This window comes from Rhea pennata, chromosome 21 (assembly GCF_028389875.1).
Source record: "Rhea pennata isolate bPtePen1 chromosome 21, bPtePen1.pri, whole genome shotgun sequence".
Taxonomy (NCBI): Eukaryota; Metazoa; Chordata; class Aves; order Rheiformes; family Rheidae; genus Rhea; species Rhea pennata.
Genome location: NC_084683.1, coordinates 2,246,601 through 2,271,304, shown reverse-complemented (window position 1 = coordinate 2,271,304; position 24,704 = coordinate 2,246,601). Strand labels below are relative to the sequence as shown.

The window sequence follows — 24,704 nt, the reverse complement described above, 5'->3', positions numbered from 1 at the left end:
GTGGCCCTTACCTCTCATGTCCATGACATTCTTCCCTGTACAGGTCTGGCTTCTTGTAATTTCAACCATGCAACATCAGACTCATGTTAAAAATATATGAGTGCTCATTCTCCATGTACCCATTGCAGTCTAATTCCTGCACTTCATCAGGATCAGTTAGTTAAATGGCAAAATTATTGGGGAAATGTGTAACAAGAATTCAGTTCTGGGCTTCAAAAGTGGTGACTAGGTTAGCTGGACACTTGGTGGAGCCAAGGCAGTATTGGGCCTGTGTGGCATTGGCTCCTTCTGTGCTCGCTGCTGAGCCTACAGAGAGTCAAGTGCAGTCTCTCCAATATTTCTTCAAACACTCTGGAGAGATCAAGGCTGCCTCGACTTACCAGCTAACCTTGCCACATGGCACAGGGCATCTCACCAAATGTGCACATACACAAGTCCACGGGTCCTAACGGGATGCACCCATGAGTGCTGAGGGAGCTGGCTGATGTCATTGCAAGGCCACTCTCAATCATCTTTGAAAGGTCATGGTGATCAGGAGAGGTATCTGAGGACTGGAAGAAAACAAATGCCCCTCCAGTCTTCAAAAAGGGCAAGAAGGAGGGAACTTCTGGCCAGTCAGCTTTGCCTCAATCTCTGGAAATGTGCTGCGGCAGCTAATCCTGAATACTACTTCCAAGCATTGTAAAGGATAAGGTGATCACGAGTAGTCAGCATGGATTCACAAAGAGGAAAATCATGCTTAAGCAACCTGAAAGCCTTCTCGGGTGGAATGACTGCCTGGCAGATGAAGGGAGAGCAGTGGATGTTGTCTCCTTTGACTTCAGTAAAACTTTTAACACTGTCTCCCATAATGTCCTCATATGTATCTCATCCAGGAAAGCAGACTTTGTTCTCTTCAGAGACCTACTTGGAGGAATCTCATGTATTAAGGCCTTAGAAGGAAGGGGGTTCCAGGGGAGCTGGCTAGTATTCAAACATCACTTCCTCCAAGCTCAAGAGCGGTGCATCCGTATGAGTACGAAGTGCAGCAAATGGGGCAGGAGACCTGCAGGGATGAGCAAGGAGCTCTTGGCCAAATTCAGACAGAAGGAGAAAGTACACAGAATGTGGAAGAGGGGACAGGCTACTTGGGAGAATTTTAGGAATGCAGTCAGAGTATGTAGAGATGTGGTGAGGAAGGCTAAGGCCCATTTGGAATTGAGTCTGGCAGGGGATGTTAATGACAACAGGAAGGGCTTCTTCAAATACATCAGTAACAAGAGGAGGACTAGGGAAAATGTGGGCCTACTGCTGAATGGGGTGGGGACCCTGGTGACGAAGGATACAGAGATAGGCAGAATTACTGAATGCCTTCTTTGCTTCAGTCTTCACTGCTAAGGGCAGCCCTCAAGAATCAAAGAGCCTGGACGTAAGGGAGAAAGTCTGGAGAAAGGAAGACTTTCCTTTGGTTGAGGAGGATAGGATTAGAGATCTTCTGGGCAAGCTTGACATCCACAAATCCATGGGCCCTGATGGGATGCACCCAGGAGTACTAAGGGAGCTAGCGGACATTGTTGCCAGGCCTCTCTCCATCATCTTTGAAAAGTCATGGAGAACCGGAGAGGTGCCTGAGGACTGGAAGAAAGCCATTGTCACTCCAGTCTTCAAGAAGGGCAAGATGGAGGACCCAGGCAACTACAAGCCAGTCAGACTCACCTCCATCCCTGGGAAGGTGATGGAACAGCTCATTCTGGATGTCATCTGTAAACATATGGAGGAAAAGAAGGTGACCAGGAGTAGTCAGCATGGATTCACCAAAGGGAAATCCTGCTTCACCAACCTGATAGCCTTCTATGATGGAATGACTGGCTGGGTAAATGAGGGGAGAGTAGTGGACGTTGCGTACCTTGACTTGAGCAAGGCTTTTGACACTGTCTCCCATAACATCCTCCTAGGCAATCTCAGGAAGTGTGGGTTAGATGACTGGACAGTGAGGTGGATTGAGAACTGGCTGAATGGCAGAGCTCAGAGGGTTGTGCTTAGTGACACAGAGTCTAGTTGGAGGCCTGTGGCTAGTGGCGTCCCCCAGGGCTCAGTACTGGGTCCCATCCTGTTCAACTTGCTCATCAACGACCTTACTGAAGGGACAGAGTGTCTCCTCAGCAAGTTTGCTGATGATACCAAGCTGAGAGGAGTGGCTGATACACCTGAGGGCTGTGCTGCCCTTCAGAGAGACCTGGACAGGCTGGAGAGCTGGGCAGAGAGGAACCTCCTGAGGTTCAACAAGGGCAAGTGCAGAGTCCTGCACCTAGGGAGAAATAACCCTACGCACCAGTATGAGCTGGGAGCTGACCTACTGGAAAGCAGCTCTGCAGAGAAGGACCTGAGAGTGTAGGTAAATGACAAGTTGACTATGAGCCAGCAATGTGTCCTTGTGGCCAAGAAGGCCAAAGGCAACCTCATTAGTTGCTCATCTAGCCTGCGCTTCATCAGCTTACATAAAATCATAGGATCAGTAAGGTTGGAAGAGACCTCTAGAGATCATCTGGTCCAACCTCCCTGCTCAAGCAGGGTCACCTAGAGCCAATGGTTCTGTGATTCTGTGGGGGATCTGACTGGGTTATTTGCACCTCAGTTGCTTTGACTGGCACAGGGAATGACAGGAGATGATGCCCATGCAAAAGCTGCAGCATTTGAGAGCCCCGTGGCAGGGCATGTACTCTGAGCCTTGAGCTCCCCAGGTAGCTTTCCTTTAAGTGGAGCTTAAGTGGAGCTTAACCAGGACCCAGGCTCTTTTCCAGCAGCGGCCAGGGCTTATGTGTGCCCCAGTATCACTAAGAGAAGGGCAATCCTCCTCCATCTGTGCTGGGGAATGGAATGGACCCGATCAAGACTCAGCTGAAGGATAGCATCTTCATCACAGGATGTGGGATAACTTATTTGGCTACTGACTTCTCTTTCCTCAGGCTCTGTATAATTCTCATTTCACATCTTTCTTGCCACAAACTTCTACAGTTCACTTAATTCAAAGTAATATAACATTGCAAGCTCAGGTTTTGAAATTAACCAAGATGTTTAAAAGCTTTGTCTGAGCTGAAACTCTTTCAGTCCCTGACAGGATCCCTGCCCCATCTGACCTCAGCCTGCCACAGCCTCTGAAGCCACAGGGTTGCGAGAGAGCAATCCTACTTATTGCAAGCATCAGTTCTACAGCCTTTTTAATTCCACCTGCAAGTCCTTGTAATATCTTAAACTGGCCTCACAAAGATCTCACAGTATATCATGCAGTGCCTCTATAGCTAGATCACTCTAGGAAAGCTGACGTGTTCTGCAGTCATTCAGAAACTTGTGCAAAATCAGCTCATGGCTTCCCTGACTCACAAATGCTCCAAAAACTTGCTGCCTTCCAAAAATCTCTAGCCAACCTTTTCCAAAATGTAGCTTTATTTTGTTTTTCCCCAAATAGAAACTCTGTGCTGGAGGGATAGTGAGCGCCTAAGAGCTGCATGCAGCCCAGTAGTCCTCCAGCTAATATCTCAGCACCGCAGACTTTGCAGTGGTCACTTAATAACAGCAATTGTTTGCTCCATTGTGCTCCAGTTAAAAATTAAAAAAAGGAGAGGGGAAGACAGATGCCCCTAAAATATTGGCCACAGCCAATGCAGTACCCGTTTTGCAAAGATCAAGGACTCTTATAGCATATTGGCATGCCACTGATTTCTCTGCTTTGTTGGATGGGGGTTGCAAGGAGGATGATGATGCCAGGGAGGGCCCTTCCCTGGCCACAGCTCCATCACTCTGTGTGTGCAAAGGCAGTCAAGGACAAATCTGTGGTAGTGGGTTGGAGAAAATTCCTCTTGGAGTTATGTTGTCTTGGGCTTTGCCTGGTAGGTCTTGGGTGCCCCTTGCCCTGGGATGGTGGAGTAATGGGGTGAGAGGTCCCTGCCCAGATACATGTGCAGCAGCAGGGCCATAAGCCACACTCTAGCCACTTGGGAACCTGCTGACCTCCTCTGTAGGCGTTGGGGTTCACCAGTCCCTTGGAGTCCTGCTGACCTCCTTCCCAGTTTCTGGGGATCACCAGAGTGGGAGTATGGGGATATTCTGTGTTTCTGTGTTTTGCTGTCGATAGGATATAACCTTTGCTTGCTGAATTTTCCTGGGAAAGCTCTAGTCATGAGAATGGGGGTACAGGCCCTAACTACAGGAAGGATGTCTGGGTGCATTCTGGGACAGGGCTGAGGGGGGAAGGCATCAGAAAGCAACTCCTCTGTAGCCCCGTAAGTGCTCCCTGCAGCTCAGCACAGCCTTGCCACCCTAGTTCCAAATCGCAAGACTCTCACAGGGGATATTTATTTGCTGGGTGAGACTCCTCTCAGCCCCTGGTTTTACCTGCCCTCTCAGGGGCAGATGAATAGGTCTTTGCCCTCCGTGGGAGAGCCATGAAGAGGATGAAGACATTCAGGGTCTGCCTGGGATTCCCCTCTGCCAGCCTGCTGGGGCAATACGGCAGGTCTGTGGGTTGCCGTTGGTGGGCCACACAATCACCTTGGTCCAGCTTTTGCGGTCTGGACTGCTCAGAGCATCCTACTGGGTGTCTCATGGCTGCACTCATCTCTCATAGGTTTTGACTCTGATATGGTGATGCTGGTGCTGTCCATTGGCAGAAGCAAGTCCATTAGGCATGTCTCTTTGGGGAAAAGCTTTAACATCAAATCCAAGTAAGTGCAACCTGTGGCATTGTCTTCAGGCCAGTGGCTGCTCTAGCACCACGCATCTGCCTCACTTCTCTCTCTCTCTCCATCTGAGCCTTGGGCCAATCGGGAATGCAAGGAATTGCCTCGTCTTCCCTCAGAGGCCTGCTTGCCCTACTATACCAGGGACTCATGGGGGGACTGTCACCTGCTCCTGACCCAGTCTGTGCTGGAGGGCAGGCGTCACAGACACAGGTCACAGCCTCTTGAAACATAGGTAGGAGTCAGGAAGGAGGCTGACAGATGTGTGGTGGCTTTGGGCAAAGGCAGAAGGATTGAGCTTTGCCAGCTGTTCTTGCTGTTCTGGGGGAAGTGATGCTGGGATGCATGTATAACTATCTGCCTCTCCTGCAGAGATGGGCTGGTGGATGTCCTGCACCTCACTGTCCAGATTACCCAAGAGGATGACTGTGTAGGTACCTCCTGCTGCACCAGGGGCCCTTACTTGCCCCAGCCATCCTGCCTGTGCCCTGCCTCTCGTCAACTGCCATGACCCTAGGGCTCTGTGCAGACTCCGCTCCAGGGATGCTGTCCAACTTGGCATGACAGACACATCTCTCCCTCCTCTTCCCCTTTCCAGACTCTCCAGTCTCTGTCAGTGGCTGAGTCATGTCTCAAGCTGGGAACCAATGTCCTGCTCAGTGCCCTGGGCAGTTAAACCAGTCTCATTGCTCTGGACATCAGCGGCAATGCCATGGGAGACACCAGTGCCAAGATGCTAGCCAAAGCCCTGCAAATCAACACAAAGCTCAGGTAGCATGGGAAGGGCATCCTTCTCACATTGTGGCAGGTAGTCTTGACACAATAGTCCTCATGATACTGATATTACTGAAAGAGGCTTATTGTGGCTCCTTGGGACCACAGATGCAACCCTGTCAGTCCCAGCAAGCAGCTGAATGCTGTGACCATATCTCTCTTGGCAGTCAGCTGCTGGTGCTGACACAGGACATGTGAAAGGCAGGAGAGTAGTTAAATCTCTTCCTCTGCATGGCAGCTCCACACCAGCACTTGCCAACTCTTTTCCAGGCTCCCATGAAGTTCAGAGTGCTGGAGCTGGAGCCTTGTGCTCATTATTCATCCATGCTTTGTTATCAGTGCCCTAGGCAAGAGATGGCGGAGAGCAGTTTCTTGTCCCTAAAATGTCACTTTTTTACCAAATTATTCCTGAAAAGGAAAGGTAAAAGTTTCTGGTGGAGAGAGGGAGCTGGGAAAGGTCTGTCAGCTGCAGACATTCCTCTGTGGGACTTCTGCCCCTGCCAGCAGAGTGATGCCTGTCTGAGTAAGGCTGCCCTGCTCTGCATCCCCTCCAGACATCCAGCTACTTTGCAGCCCTCTGCAGGGGAAAAGTTTAGCTTTTGAATCATGAGGTTAAGATTTTTAACCCCATTTCCCTGCCTCCTGGTTTGTGGGGTCAGCTTGGCTGAGGCTTCCTGGCACCTAGCAGGACAGGCATAGCTTGTCATGGCCCCGCCCGTTCCTGGCAGCCAGACACCTGCCCTCTATGCCAGCTATCAGTTCCTAGCTGGAGAGTGGGTTGGTGTCCCATTTGGTGAGCTGATATAGGCTACTGTTTTGGTCTGGAGAGGACTCACTCTTGTACTCTTTGCAGGACCGCGGTTTGGGACAGGAACAACACAACTGGCCACGGACTCCTGGAGGTGGCTCAAGCCTTGGAGAGGTAGAGAGGGGGTTGTTTGGTTGACCTGCCCTGCTACCACCATGCACAAGAGACTCTAGCACCAGGACATCACCATCCCCAAGCCCTCTTCCCACTAAATGCAGAAAGGGTATCTCACTCAGAGCCAGTGGGTTGGAAACAGTGCTTAGGGGAGTTTCCATACACTGTAGTCACTACACGGCCCTGGCCTTGCAGCTAGCAAAGCAACCCACAACCCACTTGTTGACCTCATCTTCATTAGTCATCTCTGTTGCTTCAGAGCCCCAAGGCTGGCTGTGGCCCACATTTCCCCCTTCCAGCACCATGGATCACTTAAGAGGAAGAGGGACAAGTTTTACAGCCAAGGAGAAAGGTCTTGTTCCTAAGCTGTGGTACCCACCAGAGCTGAGAGCCTACATCAGGAGTGCTGAGGATCTCTATCCAAACTGAGCACAGAGTTTTGTCACTCTGAACCATACCAAAGTCAGCGTATGGTGCACACAGTGTGATCTGCTCAGGCATAGGTTGCTTTTTGTGGGGATTGTAATAAATTGTAACTATTTGTTCATTGTTTAGAAGGAGGAATAAGCCGATGGAGGGGGAGGAGGAGGTTTTACAACAATCAGGGTTGAGACATGGTGTCAGACAAATAAATTATGGTAAGCACAAAAGCTTATATGACCCCTTGTGGAACCAGTGTCGGGGTCCTAGCTATCTTGCAGGACTATGAAGAGCTGAAGTAAGCAACAAGCTGCTCAGAGGTTTTGAAGGTAAAAGGATAAAGAAAAGATAAGCAGGCGCCTGTAATTTTCTCACAGAACAGCATCCCAAAAGGGAGTCAACACAACAGATAAGCAAACCCCTGTGATCACTCACAAGGAGACAAACCAAAATAAAGAGACAAAAGAAGACCACGGCCTTCCTCTCCACGACCACCAGAGAGCTTCAGACAACCCTCCCAGCAACTCACACATGTGCGGGATGCACCGGGAGATTACAACGCAGACTATAAGGGGGGGACTGTGTGTGAGGGAGGCGCGCACCGTTGGCGGAGCTGAGACTCCCCGGCCGCCCAGCGCTGTTTTGCTTGTGGCTGCTTATTTAATTAAATAAATTGTTCACATGATTTAACAAACTCTCTGTATGAATTAACCTTCAAGAGAGTAACTTATGACAAATTTGGTGCCGTGACTCGGATGAAGGCAATGGACTGAAAAGCTCTTCGGAAGGGGAGGCGCCCCGCCGAGTTCGGCGGCCTCTGCCGAGAGCAATTTTCACTCAAGCCCTTCACCGACGAACCCTAAATTAGCCACAAGCAAAAAGGAGCTGGCAACCCCAAGTAATCTTTGTGCACGAAGACCGAATGAAGACTCAGGATTGAGTAAGTATAGGCCGGTGATCCATTCGGTTGGGGTTGGGTATCCCGGAGTACACGTGAGAGACGTCCAGTAAGGACGAAGCGAGTGCGGACCCCTCGGTAGTGCGGTTCCCATATCCCGCGAGGGACTGGGCCACGAAAAGGGGGAAGCAGTGTGTGTGTGTGTGTGTGTGTGTGTGAAGGTACTCCGGAAGATGGGACAGAAGAAAAGTAAGCCTTCTGGTCCCATGGGTGGGGGAGTTTGTAGTGGAGGCTTACCTCCCATTCCCCCGGATAGCCCACTAGGATTGATGATTAAATATTGGGATGATTCCCCTTCTAGGCGGGGAAAAAGGAAAGTTAAGATGATATATTATTGTATTGAAGTCTGGGGCAACAAACCTATAAAAGGAGAAAGTGTTTTCTGGCCCCCTTTTGGTTCATTTGAGGACTGGATATGCCAGGCCCTAAATAGTTACGTAAATTCAAAGGAGCCCTTCAGCTTAGAAGAGAGCGAGTATGCACACCTCTGGATAAATCCAGAGGCAAGAACCCTTTTTACCCATTAAAAGAAAAAGGAGGGCGGGGGAAAAAGAAGCAAGAATTAGAGATCTCATTATCGCCACCCCCTTATATACTCCCTCCTAAACCTATGGCCCCTTCTCTTCCCGGGCTGACTGAACTTCCGTCCTCGGGGGAGTCGGATGGCGAGGCTAACCCTAGTCCCCAGAGACCAGTAACTAGGAGTCAGACTAGAGCACAGGGGTTAAGTCTCGAAGGAGAATTATATCCACTGCGAGAAATAGCTATGGGAGGACTCCAACCGGGGACGGGATATGTAACCGTCCTCATTAATTCCGGGGACGTGAGAGATTTTAAGAAGGAAATGGGAAACCTACTAGAAGACCCACTGGGAGTGGCAGAGCAGGTGGACCAGTTTCTAGGACCAAATATTTACACTTGGGAGGAGCTACAGTCCATCCTGGGAATCCTGTTCACATTTGAGGAAAGAGGGATGATTAGGCGAGCTGGCATGCGAATCTGGGACCAACAACACCAGCAAGGTCCGGCAGCAGATGTTAAGTGGCCGATGCAGTCGCCTAATTGGAATAACCAGGACCCAGTCCATCGCAGTCATATGCAAGACTTAAGAACCATTATCGTTCAGGGGATAAGGGAATCAGTCCCAAGGGGACAGAATATTAATAAGGCTTTTAATGAACAGCAAAGGCAGGATGAGGCCCCGACAGAATGGTTAGAAAGGCTGCGAAAAAGCTTGCAGTTGTATAGTGGCTTAGATCCAGGGACTCCTGTGGGAGGGGCCTTGCTTAAAACTCAGTTTGTGGCCAAATCCTGGACGGACATTAGGAAAAAGTTAGAGAAAATAGAGGACTGGCAAGATAAGGGTTTAGATGAACTCCTGAGAGAGGCACAGAAGGTATATGTTAGGAGAGAGGACAAAAAAGAGAAGAAACAAGTACGAATGATGGTGGCAGCAGTACGGGAAGGTCAAAGAGGAAGGCCTAGGATGGTGCGTGGGAAGCTTGAGAGAGAAGAAGGGAGAAATGGTCAGGGACAAAGAAATGTGATCTGTTTTTATTGTAATAGAAAGGGTCATATTAAGAGAGAATGTCGACAGAGAAAAGAGGATGAGCAGATGTTCAAGGATGAGTAGGGGTGTCAGGGGCTCTATTTGCTGGGGACCCGAGAAAAAAACGAGCCCTTGATAAAATTGAAAGTGGGTCCCCAGCGTGAGGAAATGGAATTCCTCATAGACACGGGGGCTGAAAGATCTACGGTCCAAACCTTACCTCGGCAGAAAGGGTACAAGTAATTGGGGCAAAAGGAGAACCATTTGGGGTTCCCGTTATAAAAGAAGTATTAATCGAATCAGGTTCCAAGATAGGTGTGGGACCTTTACTTTTGGTACCTGAAGCTGAGTATAACCTGTTAGGTAGAGATTTGATAATAGAATTAGCCATAAGTTTAGAAGTGATAGATAACAGACTACAAATTAAATTGTGTCCTCTCTGAATAGAGGATGAACAAAGCATAAACCTGGAAGTTTGGTACACTCCAGATAGTGTGGGCAAATTGAATATTAAACCTTTTAAGGTAACTATAACTAACCCGGGTGTACCAACGAGAATTAAGCAATATCCCCTGTCCGAAGAGGGCAGGCGGGGATTAAAACCTGAAATTCAGAGGTTACTACAACAGGGGCTATTGGAACCTTGTATGTCCCCTTTTAATACCCCAATATTACCAGTAAGGAAAAAGGATGGCAAATATAGATTGGTGCATGATTTGAGGGAAATCAATAAGAGAACTGTGACTAGGTTCCCAGTAGTAGCAAATTCACATACTCTGTTAAATCAGTTACACCCGGATGATCAATGGTACAGTGTGATAGATTTAAAGGATGCGTTTTGGGCATGTCCTTTGGATGAGAGCAGCAGGGATTATTTTGCTTTTGAATGGGAGGACCCGGATACCCATAGAAAACAGCAACTAAGATGGACTGTCCATGGACTGTCCTCCCTCAAGGATTTACTGAATCCCCAAATTTATTCGGACAGGCCCTGGAACAGATTCTGCAGGACTATAATAAAGTGCCGGGAGTGATGTTAGTACAGTATGTGGATGATCTGTTGATAGCAGGAAAGGATGAAGAAGTGGTAAGGCAGGCTAGCGTCCAGTTGTTAAATTTTCTTAGCCTGCAAGGGTTGAAAGTTTCAAAATCAAAGTTGCAGTTTGTAGAGAAGGAGGTAAGATATCTGGGCCATCGATTAAGTGGGGGGACTAAGAGACTGGATCCGGAGAGAATTAGTGGTATCCTGGCTCTGAAGGCCCCAACAACGAAGAGGCAAGATACTCAATTACAGCCCTACCTAACACAGTTAATGAGCCGACGTAGAGAGTTACAGAAAAGAGGCCTAGTGGTGCAGCGACCCCCATTAGATATAGCCATACACCGAGTACAGCCCGGAGATAAAGTCCTAATCAAAACATGGAAAGAGACTTCATTAGATTAGCATCTCGGTGGGAAGGCTCCTACGTTGTTTTGCTTACTACAGAAACAGCTGTTCGGACTGCAGAAAAAGGGTGGACTCATGCCAGCCGTGTGAAAGGACCGATCCTGGGAGAAGAGTGGAGGGCGGTTCCAGGCTCCGCCGACTTAAAATTAACCCTTAAACGGACTCGATAAGTATTATTTCCCCTGTCCATGTATCGTAACGAGAGAAGGGGCCCCACTCCTAGACAAAGGCTCTCTAACAGATTCCCCTGAAGAACACTACTGCTGCCGAGAAGAACCAATACCTTGTAGTTCGCTGCAACCGAACTGACAAGCGAGGCAGAGGAGTGCAGACGGTGGGGAGGTTAAGAGGCCAGGTAAAACATAACATTAGGAGAAATGGGCCCCGACTATCTCTTGCGATACACGGGAATTAGCGTTATTATCATGGTCAGCTGCGGTATCCTACAACCACACCACCCCCATTGACCTTTTCGGTGGAGTTTAATTAGATATGAAGATCAACAGATTATACAGCAAGTAACGACAGCAGGTGCCCCTAGTTTCCGCACTACACCGTGTAACCTAACTACAGGAACAATGTGTTTCAACCATAGCAGGGCTTTTACTACTGTTAATAATAACATTAACTTTCGGACCATGTATTTTTAATAAAATAATGGCAATTGTAAAAAGCCGCCTAGAAGCTGTACACCTAATGCTGGTACGTGCTAAGTATGAATCACTTGAATTAGACGATGATGCGGACGCATTAGCATTGAGTCGCCGGGCGCTCCAGGAATTCAATGAACAAAATAAGTAACCAAAAAGAAAAAGGAGGGATTGTAATAAATTGTAACTATTTGTTCATTGCTTAGAAGGAGGTTTTACAACAATCAGGGTTGAGACACGGTGTCAGACAAATAAATTATGGTAAGCACAAAAGCTTATATGACCCCTTGTGGAACCAGTGTCGGGGCCCTAGCTATCTTACAGGACTATGAAGAGCTGAAGTAAGCAACAAGCTGCTCAGAGGTTTTGAAGGTAAAAGGACAAAGAAAAGATAAGCAGGCGCCTGTAACTTTCTCGCAGAACAGCATCCCAAAAGGGAGTCAACACAACAGATAAGCAAACCCCTGTGATCACTCACAAGGAGACAAACCAAAATAAAGAGACAAAAGAAGACCATGGCCTTCCTCTCCACGACCACCAGAGAGCTTCAGACAACCCTCCCAGCAACTCACACATGCGCGGGACGCACCGGGAGATTGCAACGCAGACTATAAAGGGGGGGACTGTGTGTGAGGGAGGCGCGCACTGTTGGCGGAGCTGAGACTCCCCGGCCGCCCAGCGCTGTTTTGCTTGTGGCTGCTTACTTAATTAAATAAATTGTTCACATGATTTAACAAACTCTCTGTATGAATTAACCTTCAAGAGAGTAACTTATGACAGGGATCTGGCACTCTGCTTCCTCCTGCCCACAAAAGATGGAAAAAAATGTTCATTTACTGAGACCACTGTGGGTCTCATACATGGCCATGCAGATGCACAGGGAGGCAAAACACTATAGGGGCTCCAGTGGTTTGAGTCGAGAGGGCCTCAGTCTGAGTGGCCAGAGAGTACAGACAGGCGGCCACTGTGACCCTGGGGAGTTTACTCATCTGCTCGAGCTTAGCCATCCCCACAAGCCCTGTCATCATGATAATGCTTTCCCCATGCAGGTGTTTCATGGTGGAGATAAAACTATGAGGCTGATGTGCCAGGGTTTCTGCCACTGCAAGGCAGGAGATGCCATGTAGATGCTTGCTTGCAGCAAAGGGGCTGGTAGTGCCACTGTCCTGATGCTCACCTGTGCCATTGCCTCACATGAACCACACCCTCAAGTCTATGCCCCTGCCAATGAATGATGTGGTGCAGGCATATCGGAGCAACCCTGAGAAAACAGAGGAGGCAGTGCACAAGGTGGGGCTGGGGTCTGGGGGAGATGGGCTGGGATGCCAAAGATGCCTCCTCACAGGGTTATTTACATGCTGCAGATCCAGCCCTGCCTGACAAGGAACCAAATGCGACACATGCTGCCCACACAAACCTTCTGGCTGCAGCAGGGCATCCTGACCACCTCTTCTGAACAGGCAAGTACATGAAACCACCATGTCTGGCTGTACAGCCAGCTGTTCTGCTCCAGCATGAGTAATCTTGGCTAGCACAGGACATCAAAGCAGACCTCTGCCCACCTCACACTGATCCTTGCAAGCAGCACAGACCACTTTTCACTTTTTCTGATCCCAGGACAGAGCAGGTCATGGAGAAGAGAGCAGGACTGGGCAGGAGGGAAGGAGGCTGAGGTACTCAAGCAGCCTTCATCCTTGTGCTTCGCACAAATTTGGTGCTGAGGAATTTAGGGACTGCTCATCCCCCTCCCCCCCCCAACAGTATGCTGCTGTCTTCATGTGCCCAACACATGCTTGCAAGAAATTCCCTGCTGTACAGCATTCCTGGTCACTAGTCAGGGAGGACCTTGTGGAGCATTACCTGCATGTGCTCCCAGTGCTCAATCAAGCAGCACCCATGTGTCCTTCTCCTGGGAAATCACAGAAAGGACAGAGACTTACACCTGGTCTCAGAGACCACAGCTGCTCAGGCGCTGGTGCATGACAGCATCTCCTCTGTGCTCCAGATGGTGAACGAAATCTGCCTCAGCGTGCAGAAGCATGTTGACATCCTGAGCTCCTGCCTGGGCAGGGAAGTGGAAGCTGACATCCTCTTTGCAGAGGAAGCCATCAGGAACGCCAACCTGTCCGTCGGTGTAAGTCTGCCACACTCCTAGAAAACTGCGGTCACATTCCCTCTGCTTTGCCTTCCTGTTGTGGGAAAGAAATGTTCAATTCATGGGGTTTAAATCCAACACCAAGCACTTTATTGATTTATTAATGACATTTAACTAGCAAACAGTGAATTTTCAAGATCAATATCATAAATGCAACAGATATACATCACATTACTAAACACTTGTAAAATGTTAAAAAGCAGCTTCACATTTCCGAGCCCTCTTCAAATCCCGAGATGGTCTAATCCACATACATAGATACACACAGTTTTGTGCATACCTTCCCCAGGAACCGTGGGCTATAAGCACATCCCCTCTTCAAAAGAGGAGATTCCCCTGCTTGCACCACCCTTCTTTGGGAGCTGCGAATGCTCTGGCTTTGGGCTCACCCATTCTGCTTCTTACAATCTGCTGATGCCGACACTGGTGATAAACCTCCCCATGTTCCTCCAGAGGGTCCCTTCCTTGGGGATCCCCATACTCTTAGCTGCATTGGCTGGATGCAGCCTCCCACAACATGGTGAGGAGAATGTTCCACCAGGCCATGATACTGGTGGAGGCCACTCCTGGCAGTGTTAGACTCTGTTAGACTGCTGCTGTTCCCACTTCTCTCTCCTGATTACACATTTTCTTTCTTCTTCTATACTTCCTTTCAAGCTGCCACTTTTTTTTTTCTTTTTTCCCCCCCTCAAGTCTCTTGGCCACCCCCTAGTTACTGTTTAATCCAGCTAGTGGACATCTTCTTCCTTAGTGTTATCACTTACTATCTCATCAGCTGCTGTTGCAGGGGAGAGGTGTGGGGCTCTCCACACACCTGAGCCTGTGCCCCTATCCCAAGCCTGTCACTTTGTCCTCGTCCCTGTGTACCAATTATCTCTACATGAGCTGGCGAGGCCAAGAGCCATGGTGCCTCCCCAGCTCCACTGGGCTTTTCCAAGAGATACACTGCATCTCTCCATCCCAGCAGGAGTGAAAATTTGCACAAATCTACGAGCAGTTTGTTAGAGACTGGAGATGTAGAAGACTGCTGGGGGCCAGAATTTCCTTGAGGCCGCACCAGAAAGGATTTGCGTCAGGTGTTTTGGGGACAGAATTGCTTCAAATACAGACCATCACAACTGCTTGCTTGCAAGGGGCTGGCACTGACTTTACAGCCTACAGTGGCACTGACTTTACAGCCTACAGTGAGACCTAACAGGGTGGGGGATGCTACTGCAGACAAGGAGAGGAGGGGCTTTCGCCACCTACTGCCAAGTCTCCTGGTAGCACCTGGAGGCTATACCATGGTAAAGATGCTCTGCAGGGACCTGGCGCTGTTCTCCAAATGTTGGGGACAAATGGTTGTGCATGGTGAGTACGTATTCCTGCAACAGGGTGAGAAAGAGGTTACTCATCAGCTTCCTGGGTTAGGGAAGGCCTCTAGAGAGATTTAACTAAAGAAGAGAGTGCTGATGCTGCAGAGATACTGGAAGGGATAGGAAAAGATAAGCAATGTGAGAGCAGATTGTCTGGGCACAACGAGAGGAGAGCTAATGGACTCTGGGGGCAGTGGGCAGGGAATGACCAAGAGGGAGAAGAACGCAGAGAGGCTGGGGGGGCCCAACTTCAGCCCAGTGTGGCTAGTAGATCCCTGGGTGTCCTCAGCTAATGCAAGGAGAGCTTTGCTACAAGGCAGCCGTGGACCAGGACTGAGCCTACCATACATGGCCAAGCAGAGAAAAGATAATTTGCTATAGGCTCATCCACACTTTCTCTCCACCCCTTGCAGATTTTGCCTCTGTTGTATGAAGCAGGAAACACCCCATACCAGAACGGCAAGCTGCAGCATAAGATGGAATGTCTCACAGAGGAAGCGTCACAGGCCTGCGGCCAGGAAATCCAGGTGGGTGCCTGCTAGGAGCCACTGCAGCAAGCAGGGAGCCACCAGTGGCATGGGATGCTTGTCAGCCTCAGCCCAAGATGTGACAAAGCCCCAGAGGCAGGGACTGTCCTGCCAAAGGGATGACAGCTGCTCTGAGCCTGACACACAGTGTGCTCCAGCAGAGCACCTACTGTGCACCTTCCATCACTCAGGTCCCCTCTGTACACAACATCTCCTGAGACAAATAGGAAAACATCTGCATTCTGATAGAAAAGATGCATAAAATTCCTTTTCCCCACCCCTAAATTCTGGATTTGCTGCAGGCGATCATGCAAGCCGTATTGGACACAGTGCACAACCTGTGCCCGGCCATGGTACAGAAGAGGGGAGTCAGGGACCAGCTGGTCAATGCCATGTCAGAGCACATCTATCTCCAGGACCCCCTCAACCTCGGTTCTGTCCTGGACTGGATGGTCACTGATGTCTTCAACAAGCTGAAGTGGGTGACATGACTTTTTCCCTTTTTGCTCAGCTGCACGTTTAAGGGGCTGCTGCACAGCTGTCTCTCTCTCTCATGGGGCAGCTCAAGATCAGAGTTACCCCATGTGGCTGTGCTGCCAGAGAGAATGTGGGGCAGAGGGACCCAGCTGCCGTGTTTACCCAGCTTTAGCTTTGCTTCCCAACCTGATCCAGCTCACACCCCCTGCTACGAGTCTCTGGGGAGCTGGGAAGTCCTGGGTGGAGGAGGATCATGCTCATGCAGGCACATACTCACTGCTGAGAAAGGAGAGCCCTGAGCATTGGAGGGAAGGTACTTGGCATCCTCTATCCCTGCCAGGACATGGCCAGCACCTGCTCCAATTCCTGGTTCCTGCATGGAAAGCAGGAATGGGTGCACATGTCTAGCCAGCAAGTTGCCTGGGTATGTTCTCCGTGATGTGTCTCCAGCAGCATGGCCATTCCCTGGCTTAGCCTCTAATTCCCTAGCAGGGCTCTACAAAGAGGTTGCACTCCAGGGACACCTGTGCCTGTTCAGCTCCTGGTGCAGCCAGGCTCAAGGCTTGTGGGGCAGTGGCCACCCAGCTCCTTACCCACGTGTCTCCCACCAAAAATGAAAACACCTATGCAGGCCACCCCACTTATTGGGCTGAGGCAGGGCTAGCTCTGACACCTTCTCTCTCGTCCCAGTGAAATCAAGCTATCTGTCACAGCAGCTGTGGCTGACTGCATTGTGGATGCCATGCTGGGAGACCTGACTGTTGCTCGGTGCAAGTTGGTGAGTGCCAGAGGGTGCTGCTCTTGTGGGTCATGATGGGGATGTGGGATGGGTGTGTATGTTGGCATTGCCCAGGCACCAGCCAACACAGTGGTTGCAGATTTGCTGTCTAGAAAGCAGGACAATTTCCACTCAGGCTGCCTTTCCTCCCAGGCAATCCTCTCCCACAGTTGTCCTGGCAGAATTAACCCTATACAGCTCCTCATCAACCCAGAGTGAGGTCCAGGAGCTGTCCCATGGCAGAGAATGTTGGGTGGGTGCCAGGAGGAAGCCGAGCAGCAGCTGCCCCCATACCAGGGCTCTCTGGATGAGGCAGGAGCAGAGCAGCCCCACTAAGGCACGGCCAGGGCTGGCAGCTGGCTAATCAGGCCTAAATCTGCTCATAAATCCCAGGCACTGGAACAGAGTGGAACAGCAGAGCATACACAGCGCAGCTGAGTGCAGTTCAGCCAAGGGAATGATTTAAGCATTTCCTCATGATTTTAGGCAGAAAGCCTCTCCAAGCACGGTCTGGACCTCCCATCACTGCAGCTGGAGTCCATTGAAGATGATGCCACTGTGCCAATGAGGGGCAGAAATCCTCTGGATATCGCTGAGAAAGGCTTTGCTGCGGAGGAGGTAGGGCTCAACTCCCTGCTCGGCTGTGCTATGCTAATGAGTGGGCTACTAGAGGGATCAGTGACATTAGGAGCTATCAGGCCTGACCCAGGCCTACCACTACCTCACCTAGGATGGTTTAGTTAGGTGCTGAAGATGAACCAGACCAAGAGAGGGTGCAGCCCTGGGGATTTAGGGGTGTCAGAGGGGTTGCAACAGGCACAGGACCAAGGCTGGCTATGTCTTACTGCCAAGGCGAAGGCAGGAGGACACTGCTCACCGTAGTCAGCTTTGCAGAGCAAAGGTAGCCAGCATCGAGGCTGTGGGTGACTCCCAGGCAGTGCTTACCTGTGGTGGCCTCTGTTTGGCCCCATTCTCTTGGTGGCCAGGCAGCGAGCGCATTGCTGGATTTGTGAGCAGCCTCTTTCTCCTCCTCTCCCTGCAGCACAAGATGGCTCTACAGAGGAAAAACAAACATTTCAGGAGCATTCGGCCCACGCCAACCATGAGAAGTAAGGCTGCTGCACAGCTGTCCCTGCTTCTGTGCCCTGCTTTGGTGTACATCCATTATGGTCTGGAACAGTGGGCTGCTTGCATGCCTGTAAGGGCATCGCAGTGGCAGGGGGCTCACACCTCACACCAGAGGCATATGATATTTATGTGGGGGCCACTGTTCAGGGCACTTTTCTGACAATAATGTGGGGAAGAGCTGGCCTTTTGTCGCCCAATGTTTTGAGCTGGATGGGATCCAGATACACTGCTGCCTCAGGAGAGAATGGAAAGTGTGTGGGTGACTCTGAAGGCTTCAAAGCAGTATGCCTCTTGAAGGGACATCTCCTTGTACCATGCTGGAGACCACTCCTAAAGCCTGAGCATTGCTTAGCCACCCAAAACATCCAGGGGCTCTGATTTAAGGCCTCAGGATTGCAATGTGGCAGAGGAGGGTTTGCCGGAGGCTGTTCCTAGGGCTGCAGACAAACCTACAGGGCGGCTGCCCAGAGAGAGCAGTGCTGAATTGTCCTGGGCTTTTCTGCAGCTGGTTTTATCCCACAAAGCTCTGTGTGCCCAGGTTGGCTGGGAACTACTGGATCTGAGAAGGCCCAAGGAAAACGACCAGCCTTGTAGTGACTTTTCTCTTTGGGGACTTTGGCAGTGATGCTTGTTGGCATTGAGATCCCAGGCTTCAGCAGAAGCAGAGTTCATACTAGACCTGAGTGCCTCACATCCAGCTATCCCTGTGCCTGCCCTAGATGCAGAGGACCCTTGAAATCTGCTGAGCCTAGCCTTATCCTCATCCATCATAGCTGTGCTGTGTATGCTGCAAAACAAAGTACACCTTTGGTAGCTCCTAGTCCTTCCTGCAAGCTGGGCCAGGCCTGGTGTAGCCCATGCTGCTCTTCTGCTGCCTCGGTGTAGGCCTGTGAGGGGTTTGGTGTGTGTCTTTGGACTTGTCTGCAGGAAACCACTTGTGTCACTCCCCCACAGCATCCCACGCTCTCAGCTTTGCCAGCTAGGTGCAAAAACCTCCTTGGAGACCTCATTCCGTTGTGAGAATAGCAGGATCTGGCACCAAATGAGCTGCAAAGCTGTTGCCCAAGGCTGACGTGCAAGCTCTCCTCACCGTCAACAGCGTTCGCACAAGCTGTGGAGGAGCTGCCTGGCTCTGCTCCCCTCCCCTTCCCTTTGCGTGGTGCAGCAGGCACCATGGTGCAGCGCTGCTAAACCTCCACCACCGCTGCACGCAGGCTAAGGCTGCCACGGTGGGGAGGTCTGCGTGGGGTTTAGCCAAGGCACTGGCCTCATGGCCTGTTCTTAGCCTGGGCCTCTCGCCCTCGCAGGTCTTTCGGAGCTGGAGCTACAGGCAAGCAGGGACACAAGCGGGCTCCGAGCACACCGGGCGCCTCTATCACTCAGTCCCGCCACGCCAAAGGCATGCTCTGCCTCCACAAAGGATGCTGAGCCTGTGAGCAGCTTGCTCCCTTGCATGCAGCCCGCATCTGCCGAATCCCTTATGGACCTACCAACCGAAGGGGAGCATTGCACCAAAGCCAGGCCCCAGCCCAACCGCAGGCACAAGCAGCCTCCAAGCAAGCCAAATGTAAGACTTGTTTTGTTTTTTTTTTTCCAACCAGGCAGTTTGTGGGGTAGGAGGAGGGAAGGCTTGTGGGTTTTTTATTCCCCCCTCCCCTCAATGGGATGAATTCTCTTAGTCAGCATTTATTGCAAGGCAGGAACATGAGATGGGCAGAGTGCAGCTGATTTATGATACTGCACTCCAGCTGCTACTGTGTGCACCTTTGAGGTGGGGGGAGTTGAGAGGATAGGCAGCGGTTTTGGGAGACCGGAGGAGTCTTTCCTTTTCCTCCTGATGAATTTGGCATTCTGCAGAACTGTGAGACCTGAGACACAGGCAGGAAAAAAAAACATTGTGTGCAGAGGGCTGATCTGTTCATGAACGTCTCCATCTCCCTCTGTCCATCTGCGATGAATTTTTTCTCAAGATTCAAAAATTCTTTTCTGGATTAGCCCCAAAACACTGGTAGCAAAATGTGAACGCAACTATCATGGCCCTTGGCAGAACTATGCAAATTGCTGAAGCCGTCAGCGGAGGATTGGCTCCAGGGCTCTGCTGGCCTTGGCATGGCTGGATTTAACCCCAGAGCTTTCCCACACCTGCAATATGAATGTACAGGGAGTGATTCTCATAATCTACTGGATCTGTTTGCAGTGCCTCAGACTGGTCTGCAAGCAAAAAGTAACTTTTGGATGTAATTGGGCCAGCATCCATGGAGAAGAGCAGGCCTGGGAGAGATAGGTGGTGCTGAGGCAGGGGCTGTAGGGGGGTCAATGTGTGCTGTGGTGGGGTGCTTTGGAAAGGCTGGAAGCACTTTGACGGCTGTCTAAGCAATCTCTGCTCTTTCACCCGCCTTTAGAAGGCCCTTGGGGGGCAGCCCCCCACCACACACCTAAAGCAAGTGCAGAAGGGTTGGGGGTGCTCTGGAGAAACAGATCATGGGGGCACTGTGTCAGGTGGTCCAGCTTGTCCCTTGTCTCCCTGCCATCATGACATAACTGGGTCCTGCCATCTGCTGGAAGGCCATGGCATGCATGTCCATGGTGATGCTTATCCGGTCAGGCCCTGTGGTTGGAGCCTGCCTGCCCACTCCATCAAGCTGTTCCAGATAGGCAATGTTCTGCCAAACATTGTCTGTGTGTTTGGTGAGGGCAGGCTTTGATGGATGCAATGTGACAGGCAAAGCGGATATTGGACTGCTGGAATGGATCCTGAGAGGCATAAATCCAGCTGTAATGAAAAGTCATTATGGACTGAAATGCCACCGACCGAGAAGTGCTTTCCTCTTGTCAGTTGGAAGCCACCAATCTCGTGCCCTGTGCCAGAGCTTGGCAGATGCCACGATTCTAAAGGAAGGTCAGGCCATGGTATAGACATGGACATGGTCCAGGCTTGGACACAAAGTGGTTGATCTTTGTCTGAACCACAGCAGTGCTTTGAGTTGGTTGGAGCTGGACTCAACAGGGGAAAACCAGTGAGGATGAGTACTAGGCTCTTTGTGCAGATGACAGGACATGAAACAAGCCCTGAGTGCCCAGCTGCATGGCTCGCAGGCAGGCGTAGGCTGTGCAGGACACCCCATAGGATACTTTGCCCCTTCCTCATGGAGTGTTGAGCACGGACTCCCTTGGGTGTGGGTTTTCCGGACCTAAAAGCTCACACCTTGATGCCTGCAGTCAGCATCCACAGCTTCTGCTCCATGGGGGAGCTGGTTACCTCATGATGCCCAGCTTCTCTCTCAAAGCCTGGCCGTCCCTTCTGAGGAGCCATATACCCTAACCTTTATCCTTGCCTCCTGGTGGTATGTATGGATGGATGGATGCAGCCTGCACTGCGCTGAGGGCTGACTGCAGAGCAGTTCTCTCCTAGGCCTCCAGCCACTTGCTCCATCAGGAGCAGGGAGTGTAAGTGTCCATTCCTTGGTTCTCAAAGCAAGGAACCTTCCTGCCAAAGTCTTCCTCTCCACATGGCCCAAGAGTCTAGGACAGCATACAAACGACTGACCCAGCTATAGGAGATCATTTGCAAGAGTTGGTTCTGACATCGGGCCGGGGCTGTCCTTGCTGATGCTCAGTGCCCACAAGGTGAGCAAAGGCAGGATCTGCCACAACGTGCCCCCAGGGAGGGTTGGAAATGTACTGTGGAGCCATATGGGCATCCTGCAACACAGGCACTTATGGGTAGAGAGCTAGAGAGAGAACACATGGGCACCAGACCTTCTCCACAGTGCTGAGCAGGAGCATGAGTGCCCAGCACACAGCAGCGCACTACAGCAGGGGTCCTGGCGTGATGCAGCAGAGGAGGGCAATGCTGGGCCAAGGAGGCCACTGCAGGGGAATTGCAGTGGCTGTTCAGGCAAGGTGAAAGGCTGGTAACAAGCAAAGGAGATCTAGGGATCCTGACAAAATGGTGATGTGCCAAGTTATCATGGGATCCTGTCTGGATCACAGTGTGATAACATCCTGATTTGGCTTTAAGGCCAGATGCATGGAACAGGGAAGGGGACGTCCTGGTCTGTGGAGGTGCCAGCCCATCCAGCCCAAAGGGTTTCCAGGTCCTTTCTTGCACTGGCATCCACAAACCTCCTCCCGGCATAGCAGAGAGGTCTGCACGTGCATATGCATGGGACAGGATACGCCTGTATGCGATGCATATGTACATATGCATGCATGGTGTATAATTTTGCCTGCCTGTGTGGCCTCCCAGGAGGTGGTGGGTAAGGGAGATGTACCTACTGCTGCCCACCTGCTGCTCAGGCCTGGTTCCAGATGATGGCCATGCTTGCTTGCAGGTGCAACCTGTGGCCTGTGAGAACAGTGAGGACAGAAGCATCACCCGTGTGGATGAGGGCCTTGAGGACTTCTTCACCAAGAAGCTCATCACAGAGGACCTGCCGTAAGTGAAAGGGGGTGCCCACAGTCCTCTCAATAGTGCTGGCCCAGCAGCCAGCACCCCCAGTATGCTCCTGTCCCCTGGTGCACCATGTTTCTGCAGACTACCACCACCTGCAATCCACACTGCCATGCAAACATTGCTGGCTCAAGGTCAGGGCCAAGTGCTAAAGGGATACTTGGGAAAACAGCACCACAGCACTTCTTACCCTAGGCACCTGGTAGGGCAGAGCTCTGCCTGGCCTCAGAGAGCATTTTCAAGGGCAAATTGGCAGGAGGACATTGTGAAGGCACTTGTTGGGTGAGACGCAGGCAGGGCTGGCTTCCCACAAGCTTTGGGGGGAGGACAGTTGTGTAAGAGTTGTGGGGGTCTGTCCCACAACAAGGAGGGAATGATCCACCAGGGTCTAGATGAACCATGCTGTGAGAGCTTCCCCAGGTCTACCCAGGGCTGGCTGAGCCCAGCATCCAGGGCTGGCACTGGGTCCTTGGGTCAAACGCAACCCCTCGGCAGCCCTGACCTAGCATTTCCCAACGCCTCATCTCTCCCCAGCCCCACAGCACAGGGGACCTGCCCTGGATCAGCCCTTCTGGCATCTTCAAGCTCTCGCACCCTCAAGAAGAAAATTGGGACCTTTTTTGCATTCAAGAAGCCCAAGTCCAGCCGGGGCTCAAGGTGTGAGAAGGAGCCTGAGGGCAGTGTCACAGCCCCCAAAAGCAGACGGTCGGTGCTCAGTGACATTTTACAGCCCCCCAGCAAGGCAGGAGAGCCACTGAGCAAGTCTGAGGAGGGGAGCCTCGCTGCCGAGCCCCAGGCAGAGCCTGAGCACAGCCAGACTCCTGACTCTGCCTGCAGGATCAGGCCCAAGTATTCATGGGAGGGCAAGTCTCAGTCACTTGTACTGCTGTCTGGGGAGGATGAGGACACACTTGGGGTCAGGCACGACAAGGTAAGCACTGCCACGGCAGTCCTCAGCAAGCCACCTTGGATGACTGTCATCGACTTGGCTGCTGGGTGCTGCTGCCTCTGAGGATGTTGATGGTACTGGGGCTGCATGCCATCAGGGACTGTGGGACAGAACCAGCGCACAGGGCTGCAGCCCACCCATGACTGAGAGGGAGAGGAGAGCAGGCTGGACACCACAGGGATGTGGGGATCCGTGAGCAATGACTGGGGACAGGCCCTACTGGGTTGTGTCCTTGCCTCAGTAACCATAGGGTACAACTAGGGTTGGGGGACCACGCACTCAACAGGCCATCAGGTTGGTGCTGCTGGTCCTGTGAGGAGTGCTGCCTCATGGCATGGCTATGTCTTTCCTGCAGAAGAGGCACCTGGAGAAGAATGACGGGGAGCTTCCCAATTCCTTCGAGCAATGTGTGCACATCATGCTCCACCGCACGGGTATCACAAAGGGCCTGGCCACCGAGGGCAAGAAGCAGCAGGTGGGATCGGCTCTTCTTTAGGGACACATCCTGCACCCAGGGAGGTGGAGATGATGGCCCATGGGACAAGGTGACCCAGGCCCTGGTCTCATTCCCCTGCCCAGGCCAGACCTGACAGCATACAGGCCTGTCATCACTGCCCGTAGCCTCTGTCCCCTAACCCTCTGCAAGGGAAGCAGTGCATGGATCATGGAGGGTGTCTAGCCATCTGTACCTTCTTCACCAGCATGCACCCATGCCACGCACACTCCTCCCCTCAAGCCCTGGCAGCACAGTGCTAGTCACAGGCCCATCAGCCCTGGTGCTGCAATCCCACCGCTACCTCACCAGACTTCTTTCTCTTGCAGAGCAAAGACAGCGAGATCAAGAAAGCTGGTTCAGATGGTGAGGTGCTGCATCCTGCCCCCCGCTTCCCTCTGCCCTGACCCTCACCGAGGGTGGCACAACTGGGCATCCTTAGGACCCCATGGGCTCCTGGATGCATGTTTCACGGCAAGGCCAGCCCCCACATCCCATGGCACACAGCTCGCAGGAACTGGGCCAAGCATCACCAGTTTCACTCAGGGCTGCTTTACCCTGTGCTTTAATCACCTCACTGGGTGCTAATGGCATGGGGGTGACCCACTCAGCACGCTGTTGCTGACCAATGACCTGTGCTTGCAGGGGACATTGTGGACAGCTTGGCAGACTCACCACCACCCTCCCTGAAGGCGTGCACACACTCCATGTCCACAGGTAGGTCAGCTGTGGGCACAGGTGGACGTGCACAAGTTGCCAGGGGCAGAGGATTGGCCAGTGGGGGGAGTTAAGTCTTTCCCACTGTCAGCATCCAGCAGCGCTTTATGGGGCCAGCACATTTGAATCAACATGTACCACTGCTCCAGCCAGTGGGCACAGACACCCTGCTCAGGATACTGATCTGGCCGTAGCAGAAGGAAATCCAGCCATTCTCCCTTTGTTGCATACACGGAC

The 24,704-nt window shown here is 51.5% G+C and overlaps 1 pseudogene; it reads left to right on the top strand.

Moving 5' to 3' along the window:
* LOC134149696 (capping protein, Arp2/3 and myosin-I linker protein 2-like) overlaps nt 1–24,704 on the top strand; it is a 42,508-nt pseudogene that overhangs the window by 14,388 nt on the left and 3,416 nt on the right.